At 35.1% G+C, this 17,343-nt stretch overlaps 1 protein-coding gene across 2 annotated transcripts in view; it reads right to left on the reverse strand.

Moving 5' to 3' along the window:
* Positions 1-17,343, reverse strand: part of LOC145683270 (uncharacterized) — a 168,890-nt gene that overhangs the window by 129,434 nt on the left and 22,113 nt on the right. The window lies entirely within an intron of this gene.

A 17,343-nucleotide genomic window follows, 5' to 3' on the forward strand; every position in this document is an offset into this window, starting at 1 on the left:
ATGAATCGCTGATTTGCGAAACGTCGTAAGTCAATAATGTTAATAATGCTCTTAGTTAATTATTTCTGGAGTTTTTTAACCCAGGGCAGGATATCGTGCAGAGATCTTATACGAAGAATCCTTGCAACAAAATCGCATGCTTACTTTATGACTTAAAATATTATCCTTGAGAGATAAGTAGGAAAAATGTAACAGAAACACAGTGGATATAATCTCTATCTTCAAAATTTTACCGATAACCTTACGATTGTTGGTCTAAATATAGAAAGGGGAAATATTGTACCTTAACGTTTCATCACTTCATACACAATTGTAAACAATATAAATAACATGAAATGTCTGTACAAATATCTGCACATTTTCCATAATTATAAATAAATTACTTTTAACCATTTTGGAAGTAGGCTACAGTCTACTTACAAGAATGTAAACACGTAAACAAAGATGCATGTTTTAGGCCGCGTCTGTTAAACAGAATCGTAAATCATTTAAGAAATTAAACTTTAAATAGACAGTTCATTGGGATACTTGATCTTTCCCGTACCTTTGGTAATTTCTGATATTTCGAATTAATTATAAAATGGTACACATGGATTTCCTTATTCCAACCAGAAGACGCATGTAGAAAATCCTCCAAGACTAGAAAAATCAATATAGCTATTTATCAGCATGTTTTCCAAGGAATGATAATGGGACAGCTACTATACATTCATTATGTTGGACTAACAAGAGGCGTACGTGAATTTTAAAAGCTGTATTTGTGGAAATTGGTACCCTGACTATTTCCGGATCCATAATCATGGTGGTGAAAGTCACTTAGTAGGGAAAGTCTTTGTTTAACATATACCTTAGCAGTGACAACGGGATATTTTTGTTAAACCCCCAAAATACTGAAGAAATTCAGAAAATGAAACATATGTTCAGGTAACCTGATTCCTAAGGAAGGGGAACACGTGAACAAGAATACGACAGCACACAAGCAGTGTTTCAATCTCAACACAAACTAATAGATTTTCAAATAGAACGTATACTATTAAATAGAACGTATGATATTAAAAATGTTTACATAGAAAGTGAAAGAAACTAAGCAGATGGTGATTTATTATTGTTGAGAAATATGTGAGATATGAGTGTCTAAATTTCAGACATTTCAGAGTGCGTACGAACAAATGCACAAGATTGCAGAATTAACAAATGTACAGTAGGGAATAAATCACAACATGTATAGGATCATGTAACTGCCGGACTTGTGCTCATATCGAATGTGCGGATGGCGTGACAATTATACGTATTTTCTCATATTATCTTTAACTTTTCTGTTCTATATATTGGTGTATTTTGTTTGCAAAATTTTGCGCCTGTATATTTCTGTAACATCAGGTCAGCGTGTTTTATCTTGGTGGTTGCCTGACATGTTAACGTTTCATACATTCTTGCTGACACCTATTGCACGTCATTAATATTTGCGAATAGATTCAATGTTCTTTTTGTAAAAGATTTATTACCTTTCGTGGCAGTTTTTCTGTACTCTTTCCTGGCGCAATGCCGTCGTTTCTGTGGTTCGGAATGAATGCAAGATTATATGCGGTGTTGCTGCCCCAAACAAGATCGTTTTGTAGCTCTCGAGAACGTTTCGAAATATCAGTTCCAAAGAAATGTAATTGGAATTGGTGCCTATAGGAAACGTGGAAGACTGCGCTATGGGACTTCTTCTTTTTACGCCTACTCTATCATGTGCTCTTTCTCAGTGAGTCTTATATCAAACCAGTTAGACACTGGATAATGTGCATACTGCAATTTACTCCCTGCTGCCATGTGCACCCTTGTTGTTGTACATTTGTTCTTTTCTATTTACGGGCCCTACAATTTAACAACTTTACAGCCTCATATCGCCCTTATTTGGCAACAATGTTAACTCGATTTAGCTTAGTTTCCTTCACGTTTCATGGCCACTGTTTTAATACTATAAAGTGGCATGCCTTGAATTTGGGAATATATAAATTTTGTGCTGTGATGACAACACTGCTTGAGTGACAGTACTGCCGTTATCTTGATCACGTGTCTCCTCCCGTAATTGTCAAGTGAAGGCACATCAAGAAAAAGTATTAGTCGTTGAGCCAGAATCCAAAAATAGGTTTTTGGTTTCATCTCTAAGGACTTGATGATATATATCTTTTTGTATTCACAGTGGTCCAAGGTGTTCATCAAATGATGATAACCTGAAATTTGTAGTAGCTTAAAGCCGCCATATTGAAAAATGGCTGCCATATTTCTACATTTACGAGGTTTTGCGCATTTATCTCATAAACGGTTCCTCTTATCGAGAAAATGAAGAGGAATGAAATTGAAGAGGATAAAATTTGCACATATTATGTTCAGTAACATTTTTTTATTAGAACCAATCGATTAGGAGATACTTGCGATTAAAGAAGAAACGGTCTTGTTTTAAATTGTAACACTTGTTATTTTCCCTGGAAATATTTTACCGAGATACATATTTCTGAAGTATTTAATATTTGTACTAATAAGTTCCTTCAAAAATTATTCATGTTAATCTTCATCTTCACTGCTGTCGTCATCAGATGACAATCCCGCGTCGATATCAGTGACTTTTTCATAGTTGGAACTGGTCTGTATTTTCCACATGTCTATACATTTGAGGCTGTTCGAAAGGCACAAACATGAAAGCATGGCACATTTTCTTAGGGCAAGAACATGACATCAGTTCCAAAACAGCTTCAGGGGCAGGAGAGTCCATCCATTGTACTCCCAGACAAGATCTTCCCTCACTGCCCGTTGTAGAAATCCAGCCATGGTCCACTGGGGATGGAAGCTGTGAATCAGCTTGTAGACATTTCTTCCAAACGAGAGCTTGGTAGTTTGTTCTTCTTATATGTTGATAGAGCGTGTTCCGACATGGAGGAAGGCTATGAGGTTCAACAGACCCCTTTTTTGCAGAAAATATGCTGTAACGCAATTCATTGATGTCAGTGAACTTTTGCTGTCTAGAGTAGAGCTGGCAAACAAAGAACCCAAGCTGCTTCTTTGTTTCCTCTGGTATTTCCGCTTGAGTTCCAAGAATACTTAAAGCGGTTCTGAGTCTAGAATTTTGAGTCATTATCTTGTAGGCTGCACATTTCTCCTTGCCTGCAAATGCACTTAGTGCATCGCACCCAGTAAATGAATGAAGTCCGGGCAATACTTTACACACTTCTTGACCTAGAAAATCATTCATCTCTCATGTTGTAGTACTTTACTCTGCTACTATATCCACATTTTAGAAATATTGATCCCTTGTACTTTTTCAACTGTTCTTCTATAGCCAATAGTGTAATAACAGCAACATCTAGGTCAACGGAGTTAATAATTATCTTTCTAAATCACAAAAGAAGAGCATGTTGTACGTGAAGAAGAAGTCGGGTATCCGCCTCTTCTTGGAAATATGTCAACTCAGGAGCTTCTTGTGCCAGTTTGCTTGTAATTTTATGGCACTTTTCTTCACAAGTAACATACATTACTCGTGTATTCAGCTGATTGAGATACTACAATCCCCGCTACTCTTTACAAATGAAACGTATAAGTTCCTTTTTGTTCTCGTCATCCGATAAAAACTGCTTCCATTTTCGGACTGAATGGGCAGCAGTTATATGTTTCACTTTTATAGAATCAGTGACAGCTCGATGTTTTCGTTCGCTACTTTTATAGACACTTGTCTGTACGTATCAAAGACAACGTGAATTGTCTGAGAAGATACGGATTCTTGTAATATTCTCGAAAAGAGCTTGTCAGCTACTTCGCCAAATGTTTGTAGTCCCTGTGGCAGCTTTTGAACAAGACACATTCCATCAAATGTGTTAACAGCGTCACTAGGAATTTGCCCATCAGTTGCTAAGTCTTTGGTCAAGACTTCCATCAGTTTGGACTTAGCAGTTTTTCGAATCGAACTATCGGGAGTAGCCAAAGACCATGGAAGAGGTCCCAGAGGGGAAAACGAACTCAGTGTTATTCATCTTCACACTCTCTTTCTTTTTCAAATCAGAGAACGTCTTGAGCTTCTGCTTCTTGAGAGTCTTTTGTCTTCAGAGAGGTTTTGAGTCTTCAGACAGATAACCTTTCTTGAATTTTTCATAAGCTTTTTAGCCTACTTCATGTGCTGTGACCATGTCTTTGACAATGTCTGGAGTTGGCACAGCTCCAGTAGATAAATTGATCATATCTATTTCTTCAAAACAGATTTATCCATTAATTGGTCATCAGGTTTTGTAACGCTGAAACATCACGTGCATCTTTTTGGATCCTAGGCAAAAAAAAAAAAAAAAAAAAAGATCGTAGATTGTCCTGAAGAAGAATTGCAGCTTGTTCTTTCACGGACCATGTGAAGAAATGCTGCTCTCATATCAGAGTTTAAATAGTATCTTTCAACTGCTGCAGGTCTTTTGCTGAACATCATTGTACCTTTTGTTTCCTGTGTGTCTTTATTTATAGTTTCTTCAATATTATTTTCAGAACATTTAAGATCAATAACTTTTGTTAATTTTATTCCGTTAATTTGAATAACTGTCAACAAGGAAAGAATAAAATAAGTGAAATATTAGCGGTCATTTTCTAATATGGCGGTCATTAGCTACTCTGTAACTGAAAGTATCATGGATAAAGGCCATTCTGGTATTGTGTAGCATCACAAATGTATAGTAAACCAAGTCCACAGAGATGTAATCATGCAACTCTCTTGTTAACAAATGGTCTCAAAAATTGCAATATTAACGGCCATTTTCCAATATGGTGGCCATTAGCTACCCTGTAACTGACAGTATCATTAATAAAAGCCATTCTGGTCTTGTGTAGCATCAAAAAATGTATAGTACACCAAGTCCACAGAGATGTAATCATGCAACTCCCTTGTTAACAAATGGTCTCAAAAATTGCAATATTAGCGGTCATTTTCCAATATGGTGGCCATTAGCTACCCTGTAACTAACAGTATCATGGATAAAAGCCATTCTGGTATTGTGTAGCATCAAAAAATGTATAGTACACAAAGTTCACAGAAATGTAATCATACAACTCCCTTGTTAACAAATGGTCTCAAAAACTGCAATATTAGCGGTCGTTTTCCTATATGGTGGCCATTAGCTACCCTGTAACTTACAGTATCATGGATAAAAGCCATTCTGGTATTGTGTAGCATCAAAAAATGTATAGTACACCAAGTCCACAGAGGTGTAATCATGCTACTCCCTTGTTAACAAATGGTCTCAAAAATTGCAATATTAGTGGTCATTTTCCAATATGGCGGCCAATAGCTACCTTGTAACTGACAGTATCATGGATAAAAATCATTCTGGTATTGTGTTGAATCAAAAAATGTATGGTACACCAAGTCCTCAGAGATGAAACCATGAAACCTCCTGGCTCAACGACTATATTGGAAATTGTAATAATAATAATAATAATAATAATAATAATAATAATAATAATAATTCATAATAATAATAGTAGTAATAATAATAATAATAATAATAATAATAATAATAATAATAATAATAATAATAATAATAATAATAACAATAATAATAAGCCATAATTTATATTGAGGAGCACTAGCAACGTCATTGAGTTTTCTTCAATAAAAACGCATCAAAATTATAAATGCATTGTTAACCCAAATTTCATTTTTTAATGTAAATTTGTGAGATTTTGATTACAACAGATTTTTCGAAGTAAAAATTAATATTTTTAATGACAAGTGTCATTTTCAGTTATTTTCGGTCTATAACATATATAGTAAGCTATCGAGATGAGTCTGTTTTTATCTGTTACATTTCTACATGTTACATTATGAATTAGAAGTCAATACTGTCAGCACAAATTGTTTCTGCAAGTAGCAATGTTCAAACACTAACGAAAAGGATAAGTTAGTGTGGGATGGTTCAAAACATTCAATACATAAGTCAATTTCGCATTTTACGCACATAGTCCGTTGGAATGTTTACTGTTTTCTGCACTACAAAACGGAAGTATCATATCTTAGATTATTGGTTGAAAGGTATTCCTTCTATCATTACTTTTGTCAGTCATTACTCAGGTGGTTAGAAGTGAGCTTCTAGGGCGATCAGGTCCTTTGGAAAGTAACGGACTAGTAGTAAGAGAGTGTTCCATATTGTATATTTCAAATTGCAACTGCGACACATCTTCTTTAATTATTCTCATATGATCCAGCATTTTGAACAGAAGCATTGAGAAGTGTGTGACTATGGATCACCACAATTTTTCCCTCTTATGTGAATCCTATATCTTGCAACATTTTCATCTATTTTCTTTTGATCTCGAATGAATTGATGTATACCTATTATTGTCGAGTAACAGCAATTTCTTTTTCTCCTACTTGCAATATCTGGTTACAAATGACACATGTTATACAGCACAGTATGTGGTAGCAATGGCCACACTTAATTGTCTAGCCGCTTACATAGAACACATTTACTCTCTTTGCTACTTGTATAACCTTATAAGTAAAGATTCTCTCCGAAGAATCCGGGATCGGGAAACTGAGCATATACTTAGATAGAGGAGAGCCACGAAGGAATACGGGTGAAATATGCCTGACCGACAGCAAAGGATAAATCCAATATGGTCGCCCTAAGTTCACGCGAAACGACTTTTGCAAGTAAGCTCTCATCCACTTCCTATAGTCAGATTGACTCAATGTTCTGCAGATTGATATATGTATAAACACTGCCCATCTATTGATTTGAAATTTTGCCGACATTGATGTATTGAACCCAATATGGCCGATCAAAATGTCAATGTGTCAACGACTATTGTCTGGAAAACGAATTGTATTATGGAAGTACAGTATCACTAGACGTGGGCATCCTGTTTCCGCGTTATTCCACAGTGCTCTTCATTTCGTCGCACGACTTCGTATTTCGATGTCTTCTAGATCGCTCCTTGTCTATTAGTATCCAGTCAAGGACGGCTTTCGTCCAACTGCCATCATTCCTTCTTACGAACTCTCCAGCTTACTGTAATTTCAATCCTTGTCTTCTTGACATTCTATCAGTCACTGCAATCATCTTCGGGAACCATGCATTTTCTCCCAATATTTGAGAGTTAAACAATCATATCTTTGTATGTATGTCTGATTTTTGGGTGAGTGGGTGCAAGAGAGCTTATACCTCATACTCCCTTAGTGCACATTAGACAGACAACCATCCGTAATTCAGTTTTGAATAAATCTAAATTATTTGATCTACAAATTGTGTTAAATTGTTTTTCTCTTATTTTAAATGCATATTTCGCGACAATTGGCTTCAAGGTGTGGACATTGTGAATAATGTGTAATGTGTTCATAACTTGCGCGTGATAATGCACATTTACACCAAATTTCGTCTTTGCAGTATGAACTGTTTGGGTCAGGAATTTGGGCGTTCATATTGATTTTACGATTGCGATCATTTGAACCGTTTAATGCTTCTCGTACACGTCTAGTGATACTCTACTTCAATAGTACAATTCGTTTTCCAGACACGAGGGGTTGACACATTGACATTTTGATCGGCCATATTGAGTTCAATACGTCAACGTCCGCGAACTTTCAAACTAATAGCTGTGTAGTGTTCGTACATATATCAAATTAAAATAATAATAATAATAATAATAATAATAATAATAATAATAACTTTATTTTCAGGGCCGTGAACAGCTCATTGGCAAAAATACAGCACTATGTTAAGACTATTATACAATCATTTAAAACAGACCAGAAAATTTGTGATATAGAATGAATATTAGTAGGTTAAGACCCTTGTCAGAAGTTTAATATATTCACATTACAAGATTAAAGCTGATTATAAAATAAGATTAAAATAGATACAGTTAATATCATAAAATTAAAGTTTCATTTAACTATCGTTAAAATAATGAGTCAACTTTGCTTAAAATTTCATATCTTCTATGTAAAAGATCCTGGTTACCTATTGTCACATTTCCACATAAAATATTGGTTCTTTGAATAAAATGTTATAAAAAAAGATATTCTGAAGATATATAATAATAATAAAATGAAGGCCCTTGTCGTGAAGTTAAAACAGATTAATCTTTGGAAAAAAATATAATTAAATAAAATATAATTAAATAAATAAAATAATAATAATAATAATGTCATTCTCCCATGGGAAGTGCATAAGGGGTTGCTTCTAAAAGTCGCTTGGCATAACCTTAAGGCTGCCACATTGGATTTATCCTTCACTGTCGGCCCTTATATTTCACCAGTATTCCCTCGTGGCCATCCTCTATCTATATATATACACCGTTTTCCGATATCCGATTCTTGGGAGAGAACCTTTACTTGTTATTATAATTACTCCTTTTCCTTAACCATTGCTACGTAAGGCTCCAGCTCACAGTTTTTGGGAATTCTGTTCTCTCTTACCGTTTAAATTCCTTCATAAGCACGTTCTTTTAGATTAACTAGAAGAGTGAGCCATGTGACCTAATAGTCAAAATAAAACCGGAATGTACTTCAGCAGAAAGGTATATATCATTTGGACAAATGCTGTAACTGACTTACTAAAACTTGTTTACTTCCGGGCTTTTGCTTTGATATAATTGAAACTTTACGAAATAACATGTATTATTGTTCAAACACCATATCGTGTACTGAACACAATGGCCTTGCCCTTATGAATTGTTTCATCAACACCTTCCAAAGTATTTTCCCATATAGTCATGAAAATCAAGATACCCGTTCTGTTTGAAATACACATTTTTGTCAACGTAATGACATATAAACTTTGCATATTTTGTTCACTAGATCTAAATTTGCATTACCACATGCAGGCACACACTTCTTAATATTTTCAAATCGATCCCTCCTTACGGCACTTTATGACATTCCGTTCTTCACATCATTAGCTGAATACCAATAGTGTCTCCTGGTTAATAAAACATATCATCCAAAAAATTAAAACGAACATCCTAAAATAACGAGCACGGGTTGCTCCATGTTGACAGAGTAACAAATTCGTCACTTTCTAGTTTCTGCTTCTTCATCCTCAAACCTCTAACAAGAAAATTTCGAGGAAAAATCAATGAATTGTCAGTCCTGTTATATATGTGACACGAAGTTCAAATACAAAATGAAACAAGCCATTATGAAACAATTATTTTTATGTATTTATATATAAAAATACATTTTCCGTACTTGTATTAAAGAGGACAACATGTTTTGAATTTCAATTTAACATAATACAAAATACACTTACTTTTTATGTGTATCCATCCTTCATTATATGTCAGAAAATTTGATGATTCAGAAAAGAGTAGTACAACCAAACCACTGCACACTGTCAAGTTTGCTGGTTATCGAAAAACTGGAAGTCACATGATGCTGTTGCCAGACCCTAAAGAAATTTTCTTCATAATTGATATAAAAGAACGGTCATAATTTGCGTTCCATGTATCGTACACTAGGGAGAAATGTTATTAAAATTAATCCCAATGTAGACACCATCGATGCAGAAAGTATAGTAGAAACATAACATTCCTGGTTATAATCACTGCTAAGTGATTTCAATATAAAAGCACAAACGAAGTAAATGGTAACTAAGTTCGTATTTATCATATAACAATCAGACATTTGCCAAGAACTACGCTGATAGACTAAAAAGCACAAAAGAAACTTCTTCATTTCAAACAACAGTATTTGTCCAAGAAGATAATGCAAATATTCTTCCTGATGTCTTTATGTTTGAAGAAATTTATCCAGCATCCTTTGAGCGTATAAACGGAACTTTTGCTGAAGGTTGGAGTCCAATTCTAGAGTGATTGAATTCACTAGTGTTGGGAAGAGTTCAAAAATGGTCAAAACACATAATGTTCTCTAGTTACATAATGATGAAAGTACACATATTATTGAAGGGTTATGAATTTCTTTCATAACTTGAAGCACGACAAATTCCTTTACCTACTTTTCCTGTCTCCCACTGTCCACCAACTAATCCACTACTTCCATCCTTTTTTAAAAAAAAAATCAGAATATCCCAATTCAGATTTCAGTTTTGCAACACGAGACAGACGACACAAAATTTAGTTTTGAGTGTATTACTTAATTGGTTGAATGATGCCAAAGTTTACTTCAACACCTTGTTCAAAAACACAACAGTCCAAATATCTTGGCAGACCGAGGAAATAATAGGATCGCACAGGAATAGTTTGGTATAACGAGCGGAGATAAAAACATAAACAGTTCGACAATTAGATCAATCGTACCCCTGAAAATTACTGTAATTAATTGTAACATTTACAATGTTGTACTTCATCCAACTCTAAGTAAGTAATTGTGGAGACGAATTCTCTTGAAAAAAGATTGAGTAGCAAAATCTACTTCTAATCCTTTAGAAATTACTATACTGTTCAGACTAGCCATACTATTGTAGTTTTCAATTTTAATGATGATTGTAAGCAATGGTGTAGCCACGGGGGCCCATCGGGACCACGCCCACAGCAAATGATTTCTCGCCCCTACCAAATTAACAACTTTAATGTTTACATATAATTAATAGTTTACGGTAAAATGGTATGGACAATAAAACGACGCAACTAATCTAATTAGTAAGTACACTATATTTTTATATGCTGTAACTAGTGTTTAAAAAAATTATCAGATATAAAATTTGTTGAAAATTAACGCTTTTATTTAGATTTCATTCACTCTTTTTATTGCTACTTGCTGTAAAATATGGAGTGAGATATAGCTGTTAATAAGATAATTATGTTTTAGTCATGAATAATAAATAAATACTAGGAAGCCTGTACGTCCTGCGCAAGCGTAGGACACTATTGTTATCTGAATGATTGAGTATGATACAAAATTAAAATAATTATGGCTAGCAAATTCGTTTTAATAACATGTTAATAACATAATTTAATTACGAATTTCTCGATAATTACTCGAATTTAAGACGTCCTCGAATCTAATCCGGGATGTACTTGAACCTGAGCACACAAAGTGAGGCCGATGTACAGATGGTGATCAGAAAAATAGAAACACCTGAACGAAATTGCAAATTACCTTATTAGTATGGTTCCGGGCCACCTCTCGCCTTCAGAACAGCCTCGATGCGACGTGGGATGGAGGCATAGAGGTCGTGAATGGTAGCAAGTGGAATTTTACATCATTCATCGTGCAGGGCATCGGCCAGTTCGGTGAGAGAGACTGGAGGTGAAATCGTCGCCGGAGTCGTGTTTACAAGACGGACCACAGATGTTCAATTATGTTGAGATCTGGGGATTGGGCGGGCCAGGGGAGGTGTTGAACTTCATTCCGATGTTCCTCAAACAACGCTCGAACACCGCCAGCTGTGTGAATGGATGCATTATCATCCTGGAAGATGGCGTCATTGTCCGGGAGCAACATCCGGACCATTGGATGCAAATGTTCTCCTAAAATTGCGACATAATCGTTGGCAGTGATTCGTCCGCTAAGTGTGACCACAGGACCCAATGAAAACCATGATATGGCGGACTACAACATCACCGAGCCGCCGCCATGCTTCACACTTGGGCGGAGACACTGCAGATCATACGCTTCTTTGGGCGTTCTCCACACATAAACACGGCCCGTGGTTGGGAATAGGGTGAAGGATGACTTGTCCGACCATATCACATGTTTGCAGTCCTCAACAGTCCAAGTTGCATGGTCGCGGCACCATTTGCGGCGTACGAAAGCGTTATGGTCCCTGATGAGCGGACTGTGATTGTCGGAGCAGGGTGGGGGAGGTGTTGATTGAGTTTTTCCGTTACTTGTTCCGCAGTGGACGACAGTTCTGCGTGACAATGCGCTTTAATACCCGGAGTGACCTGTCACTCATGATTTTCTTCTGCCCAGTGTTCCGCTTCCCCGTGATGTGGTTTTCCCGTGTGTTGTGTAGGCCGTCATCACCTTCGACACTGTACCACGCGACACACCTAACACAGTAGCCACTGCCGTAACACTCACTCCACATAACCGCGCACCTACAATTTGCCCATTTTACACTAGCTCGGTCTGCTGCAGCCACTGGACACTGCTAATCCACTGCGCCTGACTTAGTATGGAGACCGACCCAACACACCACCACCAGCAGTGCGGCGCTGCGGTCCCACGAAACCACTGCCAACCCATGCCTCTGACGTGTTGCCAACTACAGGTGTTTCCATTTTTCTGATCACCATCTGTATATAATTCCTAAAAGCTTCGGACAAGGAAAGATTATAACCGGTTATCAAAATTAGCGAGGTCTCATGCATTCCGCTTGAAGGCAGCACTTTACTTATTTTTATTAAAATCTTTAAGCGTGTCTATAAAGTCCGTTGTAACCGCTGTATAAAGTCCGGTAACCGAAATATCTGAATTGGTGAAATAGATATGAAAACTGAAAAGCATGTCTTCTATCATTTCGAACGTACAACGTATCAAAGTAAACTAAATGGTCCCACGGTTCCCCACAGGGTCTCGGACGGGGTCCAACTCAAACTTTTTAATTGGAAAGGGGGGTCAACTTCCATATCGTATAAAAATTGATATTGAATGGAAGAAGATAAATCAAGTCTTGACTCTGAGATAAGCCTGTGTAAAATAGTAGTAAGTCAAAACATCAACACAATCTTCATTGCAAAGTCTATGGTCACTCGTAGGAATCAAACGGTAGTATAAGTGTAAAAACAAAAACATGGATATGCTATTATTTCAAACTTATAATGATTCAAAGCAGAAAAGAATGTTGCAGATTCCCTCGCAGAGTCCCAGACGTGGTCCCACTAAAAGTTTTGAAATGGGATAGAGGTTCAATTTGAGTATCGTATAAAAGCTGATGTGAAGTGAAAGGTGAAAGAAGTCTCGACTCTTGATGAATCACTTGTCCGAAATAGCAGTGGGTCAAAATGTCAACATAACTGTCATTAAAAAATGCACACCCATTCCTATTAACGCACGCCCTGTCCAACTAAAACGATGAGACTGGTGTAATACAAAACAAAAAAAAAAAAAGAACTAGAATGTTTCAACACGGCATGATAACTACCCCAGGCCCGAATGTCTTATATATTGAAAATTTTATGGAGATCGGTCGGTTGTTCAAGAGATAACTTATATTAATTTTTATATATTTATCTCCCCTCCCCATGAACTAGGTTCTACCAGTAAAGTGAAAATAAGAAAAACACTTTCGAGACTCGAATGTCATCTATGTTGAAACTTTGGTTGAGATCGATCGGATTGTTGAAGAGATTAAGAGTCACAAACATAATCACTTTCAGTTTGGACCTGAAGTTTTTTGTTCACAGACACCGCAATTAATATATAGAGTTGTGTCAGGAAATCTTAATGAAATGTAGTGCAATTTTAGAAACCAGTCTTATGTATAAAGTTTACCAAGAATGTTCTGTCGCTTTTTGAGGAGGTCTTTGTCCCTATGGCCCTCAGACCGTGAGTTGAATGCGATTGGAGATAAGGCGAATCTGAGTTGTTGGTGTGAATATATGCAACATACCATCTGGTTTTGGAAGTTCAGTTACACTGTGAACTTGAGTAGTTGGTATACCAATATCAGACCAAGCTACGCACGTATCTGGTCCAGAAACAAAGGATTGGAGATAAAGAGCCTTTGTATTGCAGAGAATAACCCATTATCTAACTCTCACATAAATGTGAGCTTTCTAGGATTAATACAATACAAGATATTCACACTTAAAATTGACAGATAGCTTTGGGTGAATGCTGTACCGTAGGAACTCAATAGACATCATTTTGAAGATGTCACATATGTTACTTGCTTCTATTAAAAACAACATAAATGTAGATAATACATTATTGTTAAAAGGACATAGAATGATAGCTAAGGGATGGTGGGAGATACTAAGGAGATGTAGAAAAAAATACTTTGACGGTATGTAAAGAAAGGAATACAGGCAGATGTTAGGTATGTTGGGTGGTAATTAGGATTGCTGGGCGAAGTGTAATGTCCTTTTAATTGGGTTGTGACTTGTAACTTATGGAGAACAAAAAATGCCAAGTTGAAAAAAAGAAATAGCACTCATTATTGTGAGGAACACCTGGTCAAATGTTAGATGTCAGTTTGTGAAAGTTATTGGAATGAAAAGCGAAAACCACATACTGGTGGACCATACATATATAGAATTGAAGAGAATAAAATGAGAAACCCCATGTGACATTTATTGTTGGGGGTGGAGAGAACGTTGTGTTACTTTTGAGGAGTTGTATGTTACGATTTTGTGACCTGAATGTAACCCTTTTTAGAAAACAAACAATTGAAATAGTTGAAAGAAGATCTTTTGAATTGTTAGACAGATAAATGTGACATTTAGCATGCCAACAACTCTGATGCTAGCAAAAAAAAAGAAAAAGAAGAAGTAAAGAGCCCTTTTTGTAGAAAAGATGCTTGTTAACTTTTAAGAATAGCCAGTGTATTTATTTAAAAAAAAAGAGAATCTGAGAAGAACGAATGCCACATGCGGCTGGCTAAATTGTTAGAATAAAACGCGTGGAGGTAATGAAAAAAAAGAAAAAAGTATTGTTGATGTTAGGGTTAGTGCCGTGAATGTTTTTCTGTAGTTTTGAAAAGGAGCGTGAGAAACTTTGGTAGAAAGTAAGAAATTTATAAGATAATATTTGTAGTAAAAAATATAGATATTTACGGGTTATGGATTTGTTCAGAATTTTAATTTATTTGATGGTGATGCTACTTTGAAAAGATGAAGTTAAGAAGCGATAAGAGTGATGCGACATTATATTATAGATGAGAAAAAATAGATTAAAATGTGAGAAACTAAATGACATAATCGTTGCATATTAGGAAGTATATATGATGCGAGCTGGGGATAGAATCATGGACGTGTGAAACACGAAAGATATATTTATTTTAGCACTGATGCAGTAAATTGAATAATAATGTGGGAAGAAACACAAGTACTTTGAGAATTTCAACGAACACGATATGAATTTGAATGGATTTTGAGTTTAGTATTTTGTTTTGACATGGATGACATATGAGACGTGGACCTACTGATTAATATGGAAGTAGAATAACAGAGTTTATGGGTATAATACTGATTATTACAGTAATATGGTTGTAGATGGAGTGTTGTATAGCGTAAATTATAGATAAGTAATGTATTAGTGAAACATTATAGTTATAATGGGTGTATATTACGATTTGTATATGATATAAGCTGTGATTGAACCTGGGACTTCAAGCACCAGAGGTGAACGCCTTAGTAATGAAGGAGTATGTTGTAATTTATAGATGAAAGAAGAGAACTCTGAGGAAACATATGTTTATGGACACCACTGAAATTGGTTAAATTAAAGTGAGGATACTAATATACTGAATGTAATTGTGATATTTTTGAGGCATTTAGTTAGCATTGTCTAATAAGAAATGAATAAATAAAGTGAGAGAAAATGGGAAACTCGTGTGAAAATTGAATAAAAATTTCTGATGTGTATAATTGCGATTGAATATGAACTTTGAAACATAAAAAAATAACGTTTTATTATTATTATTATTATTATTATTATTATTATTATTATTATTATTATTATTATTATTATTATTATTATTATTATTATTATTATTATAGCATTGGGAATGAAAGTTGGATTTTTAGTTGAAAAAATGTAAGTGTATGGTTGAATACTCACAGACCTAAGAAAAACACCTTGTGCACTGGCTAAATAATATGAAGAAAATTGAAAAGGAGAAACCTTCGGTTTCGTTTTCGTTTTGCAGAGGCTACGAAAAGTGTATTGCATTTACGACTATTGTGAAATATCTAGACCCTACAAGCTTTATTTAACGGGTAGAGTATTTTGTATGTGTAAATTTATTGTTTATAGACAGAAAGTTGCGTAAATTTTCTGTTGTATTGAAGAGGGTTTGTAGGGGGGCAACCTTTTAAAAGAAGTTTGCCTTTTAGAGAAAAATACTGCTTTAAGACATACAGTAATTGCACGTAGGTGATTGCAGGGGACCTTAATATTTGAAAAAGAGAATGTTTAAAGAAATAAAAAAGAACGCGTAAAATGCTTGGCGTTACTTTTACCGCTTTATTTGTGAAAAAATATAAATATATTGTTTTGCAGAAGACGCTTTTTTCGATTTTAGAGTTTAATGGGCGCTAGTGTATTTGTGTGTGCGAGTTTAGGAAACGGACGACCAATTGAAATACTTGACAGAATATACTTATATTTGCAAGATAAGTTGAATTTTGTTTTTCTTATAAAGAAATAATGAATGTTAGCTTATAAAGAAATAATGAATGAAGTTAAATTTTATAGCTGATTTAAGTGTGGATATAATATCATTTTTAATGTAAATTGTAACATGAGCTTAAATTTTATTTGTTGACTTTGAAGAGAAAATAAAGGTTAAATATTGAAGAGCTGAGGGTAGGATTAATTTTTAAAACTATATACAAATTTATATAAATGCATAGAACTTAATTTTAAACCACCCAAGTAATTTTCATTAAGCTTTTAATATATATTTTCTATATAGAAAATAATATTGTTATGTGGTTGCGCAGGAGGTGTTGAATTTATATTAATTATTTTTTATCTTTTCAGTTAAAAATTAAATATTTTTTTTTGCTTACCAAGGTTTATTATGTTATATTAAAATTACTTTTATTTTTGTTTTAGATTTTTCTTGGATTCTTTGTGAGGGTACCTGTGTAAAAGGATTTCCTAAATTTGAGATAAGAAATAAATTATTTTATTTATTTTTAAACTTAAGAGAGGAAAAGTGCCAGCCTTACTGTTTTAAATGACTTGTTGGAAGAGACCACGTTATAGTTGGGAACGTATTGACTATAGTATGTTTAGCCTAGTTTATGCAGAGGAAAGCAGGAGACGATGCAAAGATAAAAGCTTATGAATGCCATAGAAGCTGAAATTTTTAAGTTTGATGATTTACGGTTATGCCGGTTAGGCTAGAGACGGTGATGACGAGAGATAAGTGAAATGGCGGAATGAAGCAAGTGGGAGGTAGCGGGAGAACTCGTAAAAATTTACGAGTATGGTGTTTGTTTATGACAAAGTTTATATAGCGTGAAGTGGGATTGAATGAGGGACTCCAAGCACCCGAGGTGAGCGCTATAGCACTGAGCTACCGCGAACCCCTTAATATGTATTTGAATTTATTATTAGAAAGAGGATATGAGATATAAACTTTTAGTTAATTGTTGAATTGGAAAGACATAAGCAATGCTTGGAGGTATTTTAAATTTAGTTGATCATTTTAAAAACAAGGCTATGTAAGAACCGACTTACAAAATATCGTG

Source organism: Thermobia domestica, chromosome 4 (assembly GCF_964235325.1).
Source record: "Thermobia domestica chromosome 4, izTheDome1.hap1.1, whole genome shotgun sequence".
Taxonomy (NCBI): domain Eukaryota; kingdom Metazoa; phylum Arthropoda; class Insecta; order Zygentoma; family Lepismatidae; genus Thermobia; species Thermobia domestica.